General features: G+C 43.5%; 1 protein-coding gene across 11 annotated transcripts in view; it reads left to right on the forward strand.

Moving 5' to 3' along the window:
* The window catches only part of LOC122675400 (LIM domain containing preferred translocation partner in lipoma), a 713,437-nt gene that overhangs the window by 102,608 nt on the left and 590,780 nt on the right, over nt 1–20,049 (forward strand). For 2 of the 11 annotated variants that reach the window (XM_043874070.1, XM_043874067.1), the window contains exon 3: nt 3,536–3,638. The exons of the other annotated variants lie outside the window; for them this stretch is intronic. The gene's annotated coding sequence lies outside the window, so the exon portion shown is untranslated. The remainder of the gene's footprint in view (nt 1–3,535; nt 3,639–20,049) is intronic. 11 annotated transcript variants of the gene reach the window in all.

Below are 20,049 nucleotides of genomic sequence, written 5' to 3' on the forward strand. Positions count from 1 at the left end.
AATTGGACTTCTGACTGCAAGGGCTCAGGGGTGTGTGTGTATGTGTGTGTGTGTGTGTGTGTGTGTGTCTACGCTATGGGGAGACTGGTTTCTGGGGATGGAGGGTGGGTCGGGGATGGGTAGATTGGTGTGTTGACAACTGATAATCAGCTGGAGGCTGGCTGTAAACTGATCAATGATGCAGGGAAGGGCGGAGGGTTCTGTTTGCTGCTGCTGGGGACGGCTTCACTGGAGGGTGTGGTGTTGAAAGTCTTGAAATATGGATAGGACTTCTATAAACAAGGAAGCTAGACGTGCGTCTTCAAGACAAAGGGAACAGCAGAGGCCTGGGAAGACCTAGAAAAATGGGGAGCGGCAAGCTGTGGAGGTGAGGCATTTGTGTCAAGTCACAGAAGTGGTATCCAGCCCCTCCCCACCCCTCAAGCCTATCGTACGTTTGGGGCTTTTATTATTTTTTTTTCCCCCACTGTAAGCAGTAGAGAGTGGTTATGAGTTTTAGAAAAAGCTGTGATAGGATTGCTCTGGTACATGTGTGTGTTTTGTCTTGCTTTTCCTTTTTAATTTTCCGAGTCTTTTTAGGAACTGTGAGGCAACCTTCACTCTGGGAAGTGTGCACTGGCTGTCTTCCTGTGTCTTTTCTTTCCCCTTCCTGCCTGGCCTGGGGCCTTGTCCGACTTGCGATGATGAAGTGTGGCAAGGCCAACTCCTGGGAGCTGACCTGAGGTCTCTGAGCAGACCGTGGGCACTCTTCAAGGTTTCCCATCCTTTTTCTTCCTCCTTTTCTCTTCTTCCTCCCCTCCCTCCCCCTCTCTCTCCCCACCCCCAGCAGCAGCAGCAGCAGCCCTCCCCTCCCTAAAATAAATAAACCAGTCGCTCCAAAAGGTTCCAAGCACATTAGTCACATATCCCAGAAGTTTAATACAGAATTATTTTGACAGCGAGAACAAGAAGTGTTTTCTAGTTGAACGCACAGAACTTGCTTCTTCCAACTGGGCTTTCTGCCGCAGAGACAGATGATATGTTTTTAGATGGATCTGCCGCACAGGAGACTGCGTCGCTTCCCTTGGAAACATGACAAACTGCTCACTCCCAAAAGTGGTTGGGGAAAAGATGTGAAATGAGAGGGAGAGGGAGAGGGAGAAAGCACAGCCTTACTGAGAACATAACTTTCTCCCTAATAACTTCAATCAGCCACGGAGAGCTTTTCTATGTGTTTATTTATTTGGCCGCCCCTGGAGCCGGGAAGTCCTTTTTTAAACCCCGGGCTCATGGGTGTTCTAAAAGATGAGGACAGGTCGAGTTATTGCAATGCGGGTGGCTCTCCAAGCATTCCAGTTGAATAGCTCTTCCAGAAATATTTCTTGACTCACTTATTTAGCACTTTCTGTTGCCGTTACTAAGCAGATTGGAGAGTCCTCCCTGTGATTTCGCCAGACTCCTCTTGGGCTGACGTGGATCCGCTTATTCCTATCTGGCCCATGGAAAGGCGGAGGAATGCAAAGCTGAAGTCCACTGGTGCCCAGCAGGGACTTCAGCCTGAGCGTCCAGAGTGCAGCCTGAAGAGCCAGAAAAAGTGTGTGCGCACCTTTCTCGGCTTCGCCTTTCTCCTTGAAGACCCCATCGCCAGGCTGGAAGAGCTTTCTTCCAGGGCGGCTCACCTGGGTGTGACGACCCAGAGATGAGCTTGGAGGAGAGACATTAAGGAACTTCCACACCTGGGATGAGTGTTCTTATGGCTCCCATGATCCTCCACTCTTGCTTCTTAAATCTTTCTAGAGATTCCCAGCCTTTTGTGGGGGCTGAGCTGACCTCTCTAGTTTTAGTGTGTACCCGCAGGAGCTCTTTTAACCCCCTCTCATTGTTCTTCATGAGCCCCTCATCCCCAGGTCTTCATCCAAGAAATGTCTGTGTGGTCTGGAAATTAACTGGCCATATGACCTTGGAGAGTGGACTCATTGGGCCTTAGTATTTTCAGAACCTTTCCTTTTTAAACACCTTATGAAACCTCATGGGAAATCCCAATACAGGTTTCCCCTGCTCTAAATACAGTGTTCCTATAAAACAGTTCCTGAGCCAAAATGGAGTAGAGTGAAAATTTTCTTCAGCTTTCTTTAGTGAAAACTGATACTGATGTAGGTCTTTTGTAAAAGCAAAGTGGTATAAAGAAAATTATTGAAAAGCAGAAGATACCTATATATAAAATAACCAAAACATAACTACATGGTGATGCTGTCATTGACTGTTGTTAAGTGGTTAAATAGGCTTCCATTCATTGCCAAGCTATCGTCCAGAACTCTCTGGCTCTGTGGAACCTACTTTGAAAACCATTGTATTGGAGGCACTGCAGGACTTCTGGTAGCCCTGGTGACCATGGTTCTGGCTTCTTCAAGTTTCCTGCCTCTCTGGACATGTCTCAGGGTTGAGAAAGTGGCACTTGTACAGATGAGGAAGATGGGCCTGGAGGGAGACATGACCCTTGCTGGGTTCCTCACACTGGCTTTGAAATCCTGTGTGATGAAGGCCTTTTGGCTGGTTCCCCTCCAGTGATGTTCTCACCGGGCTGCTGTGCCCCGAGGCTTCCGCACCTGGGCTGGGACCTATGCCTCTCGGTGGCCAGCACCTCATGATCATTCTCTGAGCTGCCGTGAGCAGTCATCTCAGTGGATTCTTGGTACCGTTGTTAAGCTCATAGGCTCTGTCTCAGAACCATTATGAGAGGAGTAACATGGCATTCAAGCTGTTTTTAAGGAAACTTTTTTTAAAAAAAAAGTGCTGAAGAAAAAAGTTAAGTGCTAGGAGAAAATTAAAAATGGGCTGTCTCTTATTCCTCCTCTGATTCTTATTCTGTACCTACAATTGTGTGACACTCTACTGTTTCCCAGAGAAGGTTCTGACTTTTACCACTGTATTTTACATTTTCACATTGCAAGACAATTTTTTTTTTTCGCCTATTCACTGTAAACCTTTATTTTACAAGTGGCTTTCAAACTGTGGTTTGTTTGACCAGTTCACTTATGAACTCTAGTAGGTATTAATTTTTCCAATTTTCCTTACTTTTAGAAATTAAATTAAAATTTCCTATATACTCCCAACTCCATAGGAATGTCAGGAAGTTGGTTATGCAAGACAAATTCTAAGGCGCTTTTTTCCAGCGAAGATCTCACTTGAGCCTCACCATAATATAGACAAGAAGGAGACTCAACGAGGTAACACATGTAGAATCAGAGTTAGGCTCACAGATCAGCTTAGGTTGAGAAGAATTTCGGGGATATGAACCTTAGGCTCCCTGACTCATAACCATTGCAACAAATTATTCCTTTTTCTTGTAGCCAGAATTATGAATGAATATCCTGTTAACACTACTGTTTATTAAGTGTTTATTTATGTGTCAAACACTGCTAGGCAGACACTTTATAAAAAGCTCATTTAAACTCTTCAGCTGCTTTATAAGGTAGAAATGATCATGTCCAGTTTGTAGATGAATCACTGGAGATATTGAGAGGACAAGTAACTTGTTGAAGGTTCCTCTTCACAGAGTCAATGGACCTCATCTTATAACCAGGACTGCCTGTCTCCAGAGGCCTTTCAAATAGAGAATGTGATCTCTACCCATCCTTGTCCTCACCAGGAGACAAAAGGTACTCTCTGGAAAAGGACAAAACTGGTTTGTGGGTGACCACGTGCTTCAGTGAGTGCTGAATACTGTGAAGGGTTAATATGTAGCCATTTTCTGTCTCTGCTCTTGGAGCTCATAACTAATCTTTATGTAGTCTCTTCTACTTTCATTTTAGATTTTATGTGCTCCACATGGAAATTACTGATCTATGCACCACTGGGCGAGTCATTGCTATTCCTGGGCCCTTGGTTTCTCCCTCACTTGAAATAGCTCTTCTTTCCTGCTCCCATATTTCTGTCCTTCTAAGTTGACATGCCTGGGGAATGTGCTTATTGAATTCTCTTTGTATAAGTCCATGGCTTCCCCAGTGGTTCAGCGGGTAAAAAATCTGCCTGCAATGTAGGAGACGTAGGAGACACGGGTTCGATCCCTGGGTCGGGAAGATCCCCTGGAGGTGGAAATGACAACCCACTCCAGTATTCTTGCCTGGGAAATCCCACAGACAGAAGAACCTGGCGGGCTACAGTCCGTGAAGCCACAGAGAGTTGGACACAACTGAATGACTGAGCATAGCATACGTGCAAGTCTTTTCAAGAATATTGTTGGAAATTATAGATGCTTTCTAAATGCTTGTTTGAAATAATAATTGCAGGTAATCCCCATTTTCAAAGAGATTTTCTGCTTCTGAAATGCTATTTGCAAAAGTTTGAGAGTCAGATACCACATAAAGAGATAGCTAAGTCATATCAGGAAATATGAATCCCTAGTATGTATTGTTATTGGTTTGATGGTGCTGTCTTGCTTTTTGCATCAGTTTTGTCTTTCTAACTCTGTGTTAGGACAACTATCCTCCCCTCCCCGACACACATGTGAATTGCACACATACAGACACACACACATACATGCACACACCTCTTGAGCTAGACACTCTTTTGTATCTGTTAAACTTGTCACTTTCTCCGCAGAATCTGGTTAGCATACCTTTGGGTGAGCAGAAGAAAAGTCTGGTTCTGTGTGCCAAGTTCAGGGTGTGAATCAATTCTCCCTGCCTTTTGCATTTTAGTAAATGTTTCCTAGATGGATTCATCGGATTTTCAGTAAAGACAAACAGCGCAGAAAGCAGATTGCTTTCATACCCGAGGCCTGAGTTCTGTGACCCAGACATTGGAGCTCAGTTCCATATATGGCCAAAAGAGAAACCGGGCGAGGGAGCGGCGGGAGAATACCAGACATAAAATGCATTCCTGTGAAGTGTGCGTTCGCAACTAACAAAACAGGACCCTCGTTGGTTTCCATCTTTTGCAGAACATGAACTGTAACGTTTTCAGAAAGAAGCTAATGTTCCAAGCATCTGCCACAGGGAATAGTTTATTTTCCCTTTTCTTTTTGGTCACATGTAGGTTTAATTTGGAATTAGTGTTGAAGTCAGTGCGAGCAAGGAATGAGGACTAAGAAATTATTCTTGGAGTCAGCAGATGTGGGTCCTCAGCCCAATCCGACCGCCATCCAGCTGTGAAACTCTTTGGCTTGTTTTGCTCAGTGTCAGAGTGGCGGGGCTGAATTTGATGATCTCTGAGATCTCTACTATTTCTGTTGTCTTTGGTTCTAATTTTGCCTGAGATTTTCCAGTTCCTGTGGAATTCCCCACAGAAAGAAGTTTCTAATTCTTCCAAATACTTTCTGTGGTTTGAACTTAAAAAGACTAAATAAAAACCCTGGTCTTGAATTTTTCTTTGTGATTTCCTTAAATATAACTTGGACACATTGTTGGCCTTCACTTGGCAGACAGCTTCCTGCCCGAGGGTGGAGAGGATTGCATTTAGTGCGCCCTCATGGTCTTCCCCCTCTGCCTGTCCTTATTGTTGGAGAAGAAATTTGGGTGTGTCCACCGCAAAGCTGTAGGAACAGGTGTGCCCTTGGCCAATGCAGCCTTGTAATGGCCTTATTAATTGTCTGCTGCTTTTATAGATTCTGTCTTCTCTGTGAGAGAAATGGGACTGATAGGAGACCGTTCCGGAAACTTCCTCACACTGTAGGAAATGGAACTAGGGATGTGAAATTGAGGTGTTAGCTTTCCAGTTAGTAATTGGATGAGTCAATTGCCTGTCACAGATGTTAAGAAGGTTAAGAAGAAATAAAAATACAAAATTCTGGTCTAGAGAGGACCAGTCATTTCTACTTTATGAGACCAGGCATGATTTCTTCCTTCTTGTCTTCCTTCCTTTCTTTTTCCTTTCTCTCTTCTTTCCTTTCTTCCTCCCTCCTTCTCTCTCTCTCTCTTGCTTCCTTGCTTGCTTCAGGTCTCCAAACTGTCATTTCTCCATCTGGATCATAAAATGCTAGTGGGCCTTCTGAAAGCGTGGATTGAGTATATTTCCAAACTGTCTCTTCATTGCTCCTACTTCATATCCCCAGTCATACTGAGCTCATCAACATGCACAGAGTCCCGACCAGGCCTCCTTAACATCCTACAAGAACAAAGATAAGGTGACCCCTCTGTGAGCTCCCACTCATTATGCTAGTCAATATGTTGACCAAATTTTTTTTTAGTAGGACATTCACCTCCCTTCACAATCTGGTTCCTAGAACCTAGGTTGGGAAACGAGGGCTTCAGCAGCCTTTCCTTACATGTGTGGTCTTCATCTTGACTTTGAGCTTGCTCTGATCCCTTTGGTGCCATGGAGGTGGGTGTGTGTATAAAAGGAGAAGACAGCATATGATGGCAGGGCAGCAAGCATACCTGGGGCTGGAGTAGAACTGAGAAGAATGAATCAAGAAGAATGAAGACAGGCTCCTGGGGCTCCGTGAAAGACTCTACCAATAATTTAGGGACTATTTAAGGAAACTGAGCACAGTGTATCTTCTGCTTTAGTTGGAATCATCCATTATAATGGCTTCAAATGCTTGGTGCTCTTATAAGAAAACCACAGGGAAGAGCAGTCATATAAACAGTAATAATATATTGGCTTTGACTAATTCTTTTGGGAGTACGATATGTGACGTAGGTTTCTGTAGGGCTTTCTAGTGGACTAATCCCTTACCATACCTATGTACTCATCAGATCCTCACAGGTGAAGTGGCAGGCTAAAGAATATATCCTCACTTTACTTAAGAGCAAACTGATACTCAAAACTTGAAGTATCACATGGTAAAGAGATGGCATAGCAAAGATTTGTCTAGGGCTCTTACAAAGCTTTAGACATTCTTATGAAGCTTCAAACATATTGACTTGTGAAGCTTCAGCCTAGCCAGTAAATTGACACACACACACACACACACACACACACACACGCACACACATGTACACACCTACCTCCCTCATCAATGGATGGTGCCGTGTTCAAGTTGCTAAGTTGTGTCCGACTCTTTGTGACCCCATGGACTGTATGTAGCCAGGCTCCTCTGTCCGTGGATTCCCCAGGTAAGAATACTAGAGTGGGTTGCCATTTCCTACTCTAGGGTATCTTCCCAACCCAGAGATCAAACCCACATCTCCTGCATTGTAGGCCAATTCTTTACCACTGAGCCGTCAGGGAAGCCCCATCAAAGGATGGTAGAGGATGGCTTTTAATTAGTTGTGAATTGCATGAGCCATACTATTTGTTGAATCAGTCTTGGTAATGAGCAGGGTGATGGGACAGTCAGTTCACTTTCACAACCGAATTCTCACCTAGGGCACCTTGACAGAGAACACAACTGAGGAATTCTTGTTTGGGACTGTTCATTCTTGCTTGCATATTTTCACTTACTTGAGGCAGCAAAGAACTAAAAATTATTGAACATTTAATATGTGCCAGGCTTGCTACTAGATGCTAATCCTTAGAAGTGAATCATAAACCACTTAGTTTAAACTTTAAATCGTGTGGAGAATACCCCATCTTCCCTCTCATCCATCCATCCATCTTCTGTTATTCTTGGCAGGTGATATGTTCATCTGTACTTGACTATTTCATGTCTCTTATAGAAGTAGAAGGTAGTTACTCCAAATACTTTGATCTTTCAGTTCAGTTCAGTCACTCAGTCATGTCAGACTCTTCGAGACCCCATGAACTGCAGCACGCCAGGCCTACCTGTCCATCACCAACTCCCGGAGTTTACCGAAACTCATGTCCATTGAGTCAGTGACGCCATCCAACCATCTTATCCTCTGTCATCCCCTTCTCCTCCTGCCCTCAATCTTCCCCAGCATCAGGGTCTTTTCATCTTTACTGTTTAGAGAAATACCCAACCTACTTACAACTTCCATAAGTATTAATTTATGCATCTGTTAAGTGGCTTTATGAAAGTGGAGTCCTTCTCTTAAATTTATGTTTTCTTTTTAGAGTAAGTTCCTTGGGTTGACTATCTGCTCTTGAAAGAGATTATTAACCCCCATTTCTTCTAGAATTTCCTCTTATATGATTTGGGACTGCTTATCTTGAGTCTGGAAGGTGAAAATTGAAGAAATAAGTCCATATTTCTTATTTCTTTCTTTTTAAAGAAATGTTCTTTCCTTTTAATTTGATTTATGGGGCCAAATTTGTATTTGTTTAATTACTCAAATTTTGGATCATGTCAGAACATGTTCTGCTCCTGGTATTTGAAACCTATTTATACTTTTGTAGAAACCCAGACTCTTCAAGTTGGAAGAGGAGTGTAAAGATTCTCTCAGATAGCTCTAGGCCTTAAGTTCCTTGAGGCCAAGAGCTGTGTCATATATATATTTCTGTACCTTTTCCTGCTGCAACTCCCAGCACTTTAGCCCCCTGCCAGGGGGCCTTAAAGAACGAACTGGATTGATTTGATTTCTCAGTTTTAGTGTTTTCTTTGCCCCTTTCTTAACTTGTCCAGTCATTGGAAGGAATTGTGTGGACCCATTAAGTGTGATGAGTAAGTAAATCATGGGGCTTGCCCCCCTTCCAGTAGGTCTTTAGCTGTGTTTAGATTTAAGAATGCTGAGTAACTAATAAAACATGACTCCAAAGAGCTCTACAGATGGAAAGTGCTTCATGTGTAATAAATAATAACAGGCTCTTGAGATTTGGCACAGCCATAGAAAGAAGTGCCGACCTTGCAGGCTATGGAAACTTCTGATACAGCTTATGGTGGAAGAGTGTAGTGGTTGCTATTAACTCTTTTCATCATTTTGTAATTAGTGTTTCCATTTTCAAGTCACTGTTACATTCCTCATTATAGGCAAAGTTACTTTCTGAACTAGTTGGGAGTTTTTAGCCTTCCAGTTATCCTTAAGAGAATGATCGAAGGAACACCATGAAAATTGATAGGCAAGTCTTCCAGGCAGGCTTCAATTCAGTGCTTAAATTTAGTCCTTTCTAGGTCCCATCCTTTTTCTCAACTCATTTCTTTTATGGAGTCTGTAGTCACCTCTATTTTATTTCCAGAGCATTGATATTCTTAAGCAGTAGGAAATGGCACCTTTCTCCAAAGGAGACAGTGAAATGGCCAGGGCTTATCCTGGCTTTGAACCATCCAATTTAGAGGAATTTCATCCAGGGAATGGCCTCCCTTTCATTTGTCCTCAAGTGTGGGTCAGTCTGATTGAAATTTGGTGATCATATTTGAAATTTGGTGACTGCCCCCTGGGAGCCCTGCACTAACTCTGTTTTCACCTGTGTCCTCCCACCTATAAAAGCAAATGAACTGAAGTATAAACAGAATCTTGCTATTTTTCTTGGTGATTTTCAAAGCCTCTTTATTCTCAGCAACAGTGACCCACTGTAGCTGAGCATTATTCATTCAATCAGTAAATATTTATTCAGCGCCTTCTATATTCCAGGAACTCTTCTCGATGCTGGTCAGAGAATAAAACAAAGTTCTCTCAAGCTAACATTTGAAGGATTTAACCAAAGTATGATTTTTTTAAAAAAAATGACATGGCAGAAGTATGCTTAAAGAAATAAACACTACAAACAAACAACACACCAGCTTTTTCCTTTTGTCCTTTCCTCCTACTCTTTCTCTTCTCTCTCTCTCTTTTTTCTTTCTCTCTTCATAACCTGACCATTTATTCTCTCACTCTGTTTTACTAGGAAGCCCATATTTTCTTTTCATCCCTGTTTTTCATCTCCTTTTCATGTCTGCTTTGCTTTGTACTTGGGGTGCAATGAGACTTGGCACTGGCTTGATTCCAACTTTGAGCTCCCTCCCTAGGTTCCCTGTGCTTCCGCTTCTCTCCTAGTGGAGTGGTGGGTAGTTGCCCATGTTGCAGATTGGAACCTGGAGGGAAGGAAGACCAGTGCTTCTGGGGCTTTTGGTTCCCCATCCAATGGCAATGCATCGTCAGGATCTCGCTGAAGAAAAGGATGTAGCCCCAAATTCTAGGTGCCCCAGCAGATGATTAGCTCAAAGGGACTTCTTCCAGGAAATCTTCCTTGATCCTCTCCTCTCTTAATTCTTATGCATCTTTGGCAGAATAGGAGCTCAAGAAATTTAGTTTCTTTTGCTTCTTCAAAGTCTCATGTCTCTTTTCTGGGCTTGACTTAATGGGACTACTCTTTAATTTCTTGGTTCTTGCTTTTTTTTTTTTTGCCTGCAGCATGTGGGATCTTAGCTCTGGATCAGGGATTGAATCTGCACACTCTGCAGCAGAAGAACAGAGTGTTAACTGCTGGTCCATCAGGGAAGTCCCAATTTCATGGTTCTCATGCCCATTTCTTACTTCTCTTGGAGGTATGGACTGTATCCATGTGTGCTATAAAGTATGTTAAAGGAACTGGGGGTGGGGGTGGGGGAAGCATTTTAAAAAAACTTCGTTTCTTGTTTTGGGATGAGAATCTTGGAGCCACATTTACTACTCAATCCTGGATTTTAATGGCTCAAATGCCGAGAACGGATCTCTACACTGACCAGGTGGTTGAATTTTCAAGTGTTCCTGGATTTCCACTTAAGTCTGAGGTTTTCAGATGCCTGACCATTTTTAGATTATTGTCATTCACCCCTAAATTTAATACTCAGGAATGTGACCCTGATAACTCCCTAGTGAATACAAAGTAGGACTGGTAGGATTGAGCCTCTTTTCTCTGTTCTCATGATCTTTACCTCTAACTTCATGTTTTACTTTTTGCCTTTTTTTCTGTGCTAGATTCCAGCCTCCAGCCTCTCTGGTTAGCATGACGACTCACATTTATTGCCCATGTGCTAAATGTTAGGCACTGGGTAAATTTTTCCCCATATTTCCTTTCATTTAATCCTCACAGCCCCTGGAGGAGGAAATGGCAACCCACTCCAGTGTTCTTGCTGGGAAAATCCCACTGACAGAGGAACCTGGTGGGCTACAGTCCACAGGGTTGCAAAGAGTTGGACACAGCTGAGTGACTGAACAATCCTCAAAGCCAGCCTGTGCAATAGGTAGTAGAATTATATATGTTGAACAGATGAGGAAACTGAGGCTTAGAGAGGTTTAAGTAACTTGCCCAGCATCACAAAGCATATGATGGCAGGGTCAGAGTTAGAAGTCATGTCTCTCAGACACCAGCGTTTGATGTCTGAGTTCCTCTACTCACCCATAGCTCCCTCTGCTACTCTTTTCTGCTCACCTTGCTAATGAGAGTCAAGGACCGCGTATTGAATGTAAGGAATGCTCTGTCCTCACTTCTTTCTCCCATTGGCACCTGCAGCCAGAGCCCTAGAGGGTGTGCTTTATTCTTCTGACCTCCCACCAGATTCTAAATTGGCTCTTAAGGCTGAACCCCCTGACAAGCACCTTCAAATGGGCTCATTGTTTCTCATAGTTTACTTGGTTTATCACCAGTGAGGGACAGCTTGACATTTACTTTTCCATCTGTTTGATTCTGATCTCCTGTAGGTGTTTCTCCAAACTTAGCAAAACTCTCTGACCGTATGAATTGATAGCAAGTGCTTTCTCGTGTTATCTATCCTAAGACAATAACATGCAGAGGCATATTTGAGAATTAGGGAGCAGTATCAGATGGTAAAGAATCTGCCTGCAGTGCAGTGGACCCAGGTTCAATCCCTGGGTTGGGAAAATGCCCTGGAGAAGAGAATGGCTACCCAGTTCAGTATTCTTGCTCGAAGAATTCCATGGACAGATGAGCCTGGTGGGCTATAGTCTACGAGGTCGCAAAGATCTGGATACGACTGAGCAACTAACACATTCACTTTCTTTCTTTCTAAAGAAAGAGAATGAAGTTTGGAGAGAGGCATGGTTTCTGCATCTTCTGGTGGATGGTGGTGAGCACAATCATCATGCTCTCCAGGGACCTGCCTCAGTTCGGGCACTTGTATTATTGGTGCTTAGCATTTCTGTATTACTTTACATTTGCAAAGTGCTTTCCAGTGATTTATTAGCTGTTCTTGTTTTTAATAGCCCCTGGAGGTAAGTTGATATTCAGCCTTCTGAGAACATAAATGCATAGAGAAGGCTCATCTCATCAGATATTATTGGATCTGGGGTCAGGACTTTGAACTCCTGGGATAAGGCCATTTGGGGTCATTGCCTCATGAGGATTAATAGGAGATCAAGTGGACTTAACTTCAGCTCCCAGAGCCTCTCAGGCAGAGGTGGAATGATGGCAGCTATTTAAAGAAATTGCATAGAAGCCATTATCAAAAGACCTGGATTCCAGTCCTGATTCGGCTGTTGACCATCTGTGTTGACCTTGAGCTGTCACTTTGCCTATATGTGTCTTGAATTCAGTCTCTGGTAAAAAGCGTTTATCTCCCAAGTCCCTTTAGATCCAACATTGTGTTAAGTATGATTCTGTGACTTTGAACCCCTTCTTTGGAAGGGGTAGTTGGTGAATTACACGACAGGGAACATGGGTGTCGGTCTCAGTCACTGGAAGGCACTCTGCAAATGTAAAGCAATACAGAAATGCTAAGCACGATAATACAAGTGCCCCAATCTGAGGCAGGTCCTTGGAGGTCAGGTTGTCAGTTGTTAGGGGATATGTACTCAAAAGGTGCTCACCTGCCCTTTTTTAGAATCCAAGGACAACCTGACAATGATAAGCCTTCAGATTTATTTGAAGAAGCACATAGTCCTCATTCACTATAAAGCTGAGATACTGAGTGGGACCGCTAGAAGAAAGCCAGACTGGAGCCAAGACCATCAACCCTGTGTCTTATGGATGTTGTAGAAAGTAATTAGCAGGCTTGATTATCTCACTGGTTCAACACACGTTTTAGGGATATGATGTAATGTGAGGAAACATTTAGTTGTCAGATTTTAGAGCTTTTTCAAATTTATTCTTGCAGGGAAAGTCTAGTTGTCCTGGCAACCTGAAATTGATTTTCTCTTTGCTCTTGTCAGCTGAAACCAGTCCCCTTTGAATCACTCCTCTAACTTAATATAGAAAACTGTGTGTCCTTACCTGGTGACCAAATCTTTCTTAATGACAGGTAACTCCAGCAAATGGTTCCTTTTTCTAACCTGAGCCAGAGGCTATGGTTTATTACTGCCTTCACCCTATGTTGTTCTCTTTGTGGTTATTTATTTGTCCATGGAGTCAGGTACAGAAGTAAAGTGGCATTCAATTAATTAAGAGTTCAGTCAGGCCTGCAGAGAAATGATGTAATTGGCAGCCAATCACAGCCTTTCATTTCCAGTTTCTTTCTGGGCAGGGATGGGATTAGAATGGGCTCCAGGGGAGGGAGTCCTTTAGTGGGGACACCTGGCATTCTGTAACCTGGGGAGGGTGATGTAACCGCCCAGATGACAGAGACAAAACTAAACTGCATGACTGTTTCTGCCTCTGTCAGTCATCTCTGTCAAGGGAAGGGGGATGATCTGTAAGCTCGGAAGTGTAGAATCGATGTCATTAAGAAGAAATTGGTGTCCACGGTGGAAAAGGATGTTGCAAGAGAGCAGTCTGCTCTACCAAATGATTTCAGAGGTCATGGACCATGCATGCTACATCTCAGGATATGGAGACTGGCTGATGGTGACCATGGAAGAACTGCCAGTAATTCTGAGGAAACTGGAAATCAGCAGACGTGCCAGAAATGAGAGATGAGGAAATAGAAATCAGTTATCAACAAACAAACAAACAAAATAAACAAAACCAACAAACCAGTATCCAGAGTCTAGGATCTGCTGACTTTTTTCTGGTTCCTGGTATAATTCTAGACTGGTTTTTTGACAGGTGATTTAGAGTCTTTGGAAGGGAGCAATGTGCACCAGGAGCCAGAACAGGGTTCCCTCACCATTTACCTTTTTTAGTCAATCAAATGATCGGTTTGAGTGATGTGATACACATAGTAGTAGTAGCCCGGCAAGCTTTGGAGTCAGGTTGTTTGGGTTTAAATCCAGAGTCCTCTGCTTAGTAGCCACAGACCTCAGGCAAGTTGCTTACTTTCTGTAATGCAGCTCCCTCTTCTATAAACTGGGGGATAATGATAGAACACAGGGCTTCCCATGTTCAGTGGGAAAGAATCTGCCTGCCAATGCAGGAGACGCAGGAGATGTGGGTTCCATCCTTGGGTTGGGAAGATCCCTTGGAGTAGGAGGTGGCAACCTACTCCAGTATTCTTACCTGGAAAATTCCATAGACAGAGGAGCCTGGTGGGCTACAGATCATGGGGTTGCAAAGAGTCAGACATGACTGAGCACGCATGTGCACGTATAATAACAGAACAGAGAAAGACTCTGAGATAATGCATGTGAAGGTCCTAAAACACCTTTCACATTCAGTAAATGTTGCTCTCATTACTCTTAGCAGGGAGACGTTTGTATTTAATAAAACATTTAAAACATTACATATTTGTAGATAAATATATGGAGACATGTAGGGTGGATTATGGAGACATGTAGAGTGGATTATGAAATAGGCAGTGGATTAACATATGGGTCAATGAGTGAATACCCACTTTTTAGTAACATGGGTGGAGGAGCTTGAAATGTATTGCAAGAGTGAGAATGCAGGGAGTGGGTGAGTTTGAGACACTTTCTGCAACTTAACCAAACCCTTTCCTACTCCCTCATCCTTTTTTTCTCCCAAGAAGAAACTCAAAAATTATCCATATGAAGTTTACATTCCTTGTATTTTCAAAATAGTGCCAAGACTTTCATAATGGAAACAGTCACTTGAAGCTGCAGTGCCATGTTTGATTTATATATTTTCTAATTGAAGTATAATTGACTTACAGTATTGCAGGCGTACAGCAAAGGGTTTCAGTTCAGTGATTCAAGCATGCATGCTTGTGTATTAAGTTGCTTTAGTTGTGTCTGCGAGCCTGTGGACTGTAGCCCACCAAGCCCCTCTGTCCATGGGATTCTACGAGACAGAATCCCATCCACAGGACAGAATCATGCCCTCCTCCAGGGGATCTTAGTGACCCAGGGATAGAACCTGTGTCCCTTGCAACTCCTGCATTGCGGGCAGATTCTGTACTGTATGAGCCACTAGGGAAGCCAACATCCTTCCATACCCAGCTCAAATTCCACCTTCTCAGAAATATCAGCTTTTCCATTAGGAATCGGTCTCTTCCCTTCTACCTCTACCATCCCATGATTTGTATTTTCAGAAACTCTTTCTCAAACCATCTTGTATTTTAATGGGTGATATGTGTTTCTGAGCTCTGATCTGCAGAAGGCAGGTATCTCTGAGCCTTTGGAGCATAACTCAGTAGCTGGCATGTTTAGATACTCTGTAAATGTGTGTTAAATTGACTTACTAAGGAGGCCTGAGGGATTGGAAGGTTACCTATAGTTAACCCAAGGAACTAGAAGGGCTCCTGGGAACTGATTTAGGGGCCTATAGCTTTTAAGAGCAGCTACCAACTTTTCCCTGGCTCCTTCTTAATCCTGCTTTCCCAGAGGCAGAGGAAACGGTGGTATCTGCCTAAGATGCTGGTGACATTCCCATGAGATTAGATCAAGATGCACCATCTCTTCTTTTAGCTCTCAAGTTCTTGGGGCTGTCAAGCTCCCTTCTATTGGAAAGATTTCCTTTTGAAGAGGAGGTGTACATGATGACCTCTGGATTTCTGAGTTTGATTATGAAACTTCTTGAACAATACACTGCAGTTGCCCCTGCTACAAGGAAGGTGGACAAGCCAAGGTGTGCATTTGTGAAGCTGAGTGACTTTGACCCTTGGGAACAGTCCAGGGTCAGCCTGTGCTCACATGGCATGCTCCAAATCCACCTTCCACCATCACTGTTGAGATCTGAACTAGATCGCTGCTTGTGAAGCACCTTTTCGTGACTTGCAGATTCTGCATGGACTGCTGAAGGTTGCTTCTAGTGACTCATGCATAGAAGAACTCATTATGTTTAACACACCACAGACAGAGACTTTGTGTATAAAGAAGATGTGTGATACAGAGGAAAGAGAAAAAGAGCAAGTCCAAGACCCCTGATTCTAGTCCTAAATGTGCCAGACACATGTTGTTTGGTATTTGGCTTTAGTTTCTGATCTGTAAAATGGGACACTAAGAATTACTGGGCAGGGTTGTTATGTACGTTACCCAAGATTATTTTTGCAAAGCATCTGGCAGAGCACTAGACCCTGCTCAAAAACAGAGAGTCTCAGTGAAATTGTACAAACTTGTTTATAAACCTGAGCTCCAGTAGCCTTGTGAATTAGGATGGTATGTGCCGCAGTTGGTAAAGAATTCACCTGCAATGCAGACGACACAGGAGATGCAGGTTCAACCCCTGGGTCAGAAAGATCCCCTGGACAAGGAAATGGCAACCCACTCCAGTATTCTTGTCTGGAAAATCTCATGGACAGAAGAACCTGGTGGGCTACAGTTGATGGGGACACAAAGAGTCGGACATGACTGAGTGTGTGCACACGCACACACATACACACACAATGCATAACTCTAGTGGAACTGAGTTATTAATACTAAACCTCTCTGAGTCCTAGTTTAAATGGGTTTTTATTGGGGATTGAATATACCTTGCACCCTAAGTTGTAAAGATTAGAGAATATTTGTATAAGACCCAGCATGGTGGTGTTTCTTACTGACCCCGGGACTGACTCCCCACTGCCGCAGCTTCTCCAGTTTGGGGCAGTGTGCCTTGGAGGTTTGACTGAAGGTCCTTCTAGTGCCATACTGCCTGTATTCTGGGCACAAAACCTTTTTCTCTAGACACCAGACTTATAGAATAGATCTAGTTATAGAGGTGCTGATTTTAGTAGGATACAAATCAGAGCATGTGGAGAAATGCAGCTATTCCAGTGGAGGGTGTTTGAAGAGCTTTCGTTTGTTGAAGGGCTGGCAGTATTTCATTTAGAGGAAGATGGATTTCGGGTGTGAGGGGAACGTTGCAGTTGGTGATGGGGAGAGAAGTTAGTGCTTGTGCAGGGTAGGAGTGACCAGACCTCACAGAGGAGAGTGGCAGGTGAGGCTTGGGAAGCGGGGCTTAGCAGAAGGAGGCTGGAAATTAGGAGGCTCAAGGAAGGAGGTAGTGGAGGGTTCTGGTTAGACTGTTGGGTGCAGAGGCTGGGGACACTGCATGAACAATTAGGGTGTTGCTGCAGGGCTGTGCAGGGTAAATAAAATGGGTTTTCTGTTGTCATGATCCCACTAAGGGAAGGAACGGGTGGTCTTAGGTGTGTATATGTGCACCTGTGTGTGTGCATATGTGCTTGACTGTGTATCAGTAATAGGACCAAAGAGATTGGGGACTTACCCAAGGCTATGCAGCTAGGAAATATCTTTCATTTGCTTAAAGTGCTAAGTTTAGTAATGACTGTAAGTGACAGAAATGGGCAGGGGGAGCATGGAGGGAAGGGGCCTCGGCCCCATTTCCTGCTCCCTCCCAGGTAGGTAGTGAGTAGGAGTTTTGAGTTTCACTGTTTGATAGCATCACCTCCTCTGCTTTCCCAGAAATTATTCCTCGAAGTATGACTCGAATCGTTACTCTGTTGGGAGATGTCTCAGTTCAGAACTGACTTTCTGCCGAGGTTGTTTACTAAAGAGGTGGCAGCCCTGGCAATTCAGAGGTGGCTTAATCAAGTGGAAAGAACAGGGGGCATGGATCTGAGTGTTGGTCCTGCTTTCAGAGACCTCTGAGACTTGAGTGAGTGAATACATGTCTTAGTGCCTGGCTTTTTCCTCCTGGAAATTGGAGGATAGTGATCCCTACATGATGAATTTGTTGTAACGTTGCTTTAAAAATTGCAGTGTTGGTTCTGGTACAATAAAGATAAAGGGGTGTCTGGACTTGGATTTTATTTCTACCTGTGTGAAGCAGAAGGGAAAGTGATGAGTTGGTCAGCTCCCTTGGGTGGTGTGGATCACTAATATTAAAGTGATACCAGCATTTTCTCTTATTTGGTGGTGGTGTGTCTTGGAACATTGTGATTAACGATTGTAGACTCTACTGATTGTGTGGCGCTACCTTGCCTTGGGCTGACCACCTACCTGTACTGGCATTTCCCCAGCTCTGGGCTGAGGATCTCCGAGCTTTTGTATTATCTGCGAGGAATCTATGAACTTTTAGTCTTTTGTTTCTTCATCTGCAAAATGGGGATAGTAATAATCACCGTGGCTTTGTTTGCGTTGTGAAGATTTGCTGAAGAAAGGGGTGTGAGGATTCTAAGTTGTATTCATCTCTGACTCTTTGGAGCCCATTTTCTCTCCCTTCTCCTTTCTACTAATGGCCAAAGGACCTCTTTGGTCTTGGAAAGGTGAAGGGGCCCAAAGGAAGAAATGGAGGATTATAGAGGACAGTGATTCTGTAAGGCCCCAGAGTGAGTTTTTGAGTCCTGGCATCTGTGCCCAGTTTTGTCACAACTTGTCACATTCCTACATGCCATGAAAGCCGGATATGTCCATGCCTATGAACTAACAAGGGGAGATAGGGACTTCTGGAAGGGGTGTCAGCTTTTGGAAACCTTGGAGGTGGCGGGTGAAGGCGCTGGCACGGCGGCTGTGGGTGTTGAGGTTCCTGCTCACTCTCTCTCCTGTTCTGCAGTGACTCGTAGCTTGGGTATTTGGGTTTGGGGTGAGTCAAGAGGCCCAAGACCCAGAGGACCCGTGTGTGCTCAGGGGCAGGCAGGAATTAGTCAGAAGGCAAAACTATTCGTCCTGACCCCAGAACCCATGTACTCTGCCTGGGTGGGGAAATCCTCTCTGATTCTTAATTTTCTTATCTATGGCAGCCTCTGGAGAAGAGAATTTTCTCTTTCCTGCCTTATGTGGTTCTTATGGAAATAAAGGAGAAAAGGATTTTTTTCATAAATAATATTGTGATATTCAGCATTAGTTTATGCTGCTTGAAATAGGAAGCTGACTTCTCTTCTTTGTTCCTTTCCAGAGTTAATGTATTGATCCTAAAGAAGAGCAGCAGTGAAATTCCTGAGAACAGTTGGTAGACCATCCAATCTTGTTTACTATATGTATTTGGTGTCTGAGATCTCTGAATTTAAGCCTGAACCAGTTTAAATATATCCTGAGGATACACGATAAGGAGGTACCATGTAAATGTAACAAGTTCAAGAATCTCACATTCCCCTGATGTGCCTACCTTGGCTTATAGTATTCCACTCTTCATATACACTGGGGCTTTGGCCCCCATTTCTTCTGTCCCCCATGGAGACTCACTTCTCATAAGGACTTGAACTTTGGATGCAGAAGGTCCCTATGTAGGAAACTGATTCCTGTTAGGGCCTCCCATGGAGGAAATGGCAAAACTCAAGATGAGAAAGCCAGCTCTTTGAATCCTCAATTCCATGTTCTTTCTGACACATCACTCTTCCCTCCTGTCAGGTGAAGAGAGAAGCCAGATGGTTTGACAAATGGTTCTTGTTACTGTCAAATCTGCCTTCTCTTTTTGCTCAGAAAGACAGTTCTTACCTTTCCTTTTTGAGGGGATTAGATGGGTGGGGGGAGAGAAAGGGAGGTGCAGGAAGAAACACATTTTATTGCCCTATTCTTTCTGTGGCAGAGATGACCAATAAGCTCTTGTTTCTCTGTCAGGAAGCAAGGCTGAGGCAGTGAGGAACTGTCTTCTCGAATCTAAAGCACACAGAGGCCTAGCAGTGGCAGGCTGTATTAGGAGACAACATTGATTTCATATACTTATCTGAAAAAAAAAGCAACAAAAAAACCCAAAACATGTTTAAGATGCCATATCCATAAATACTAATAAGGCTGTCTGATTCCAATTTTCAGGTGAGATTAGCATTTTATTGAGTATTTTATCTGTCAGATTCAATACTCGATGTACCATCCTCCCAGGCTTATTAGCATAATTGCTATGCTTAAGCAACAATAAAAAATTCAGCAGTAAAATAGCAGTTAGTGCAGGCAATTTGTTATCAAAAGCTTTTACTTAAGGACAGCTCCAGCCTGCATTTATTAGCAAGTTAGGGTTATAATTTATTTTTATTTGGAAAAACAAAAGAGGAGGAAGATTTTTGCTTTTTTTGTTTTGGAAATAATAGAGAAATTAAAAAGCATTGCCTCTCTGGAAAACTGTCTGCATCCCTTCTTTCTGTGCAGGCTGGGATGGGAATAG

The sequence above is a fragment of the Cervus elaphus genome, chromosome 19 (assembly GCF_910594005.1).
Source record: "Cervus elaphus chromosome 19, mCerEla1.1, whole genome shotgun sequence".
NCBI lineage: Eukaryota > Metazoa > Chordata > Mammalia > Artiodactyla > Cervidae > Cervus > Cervus elaphus.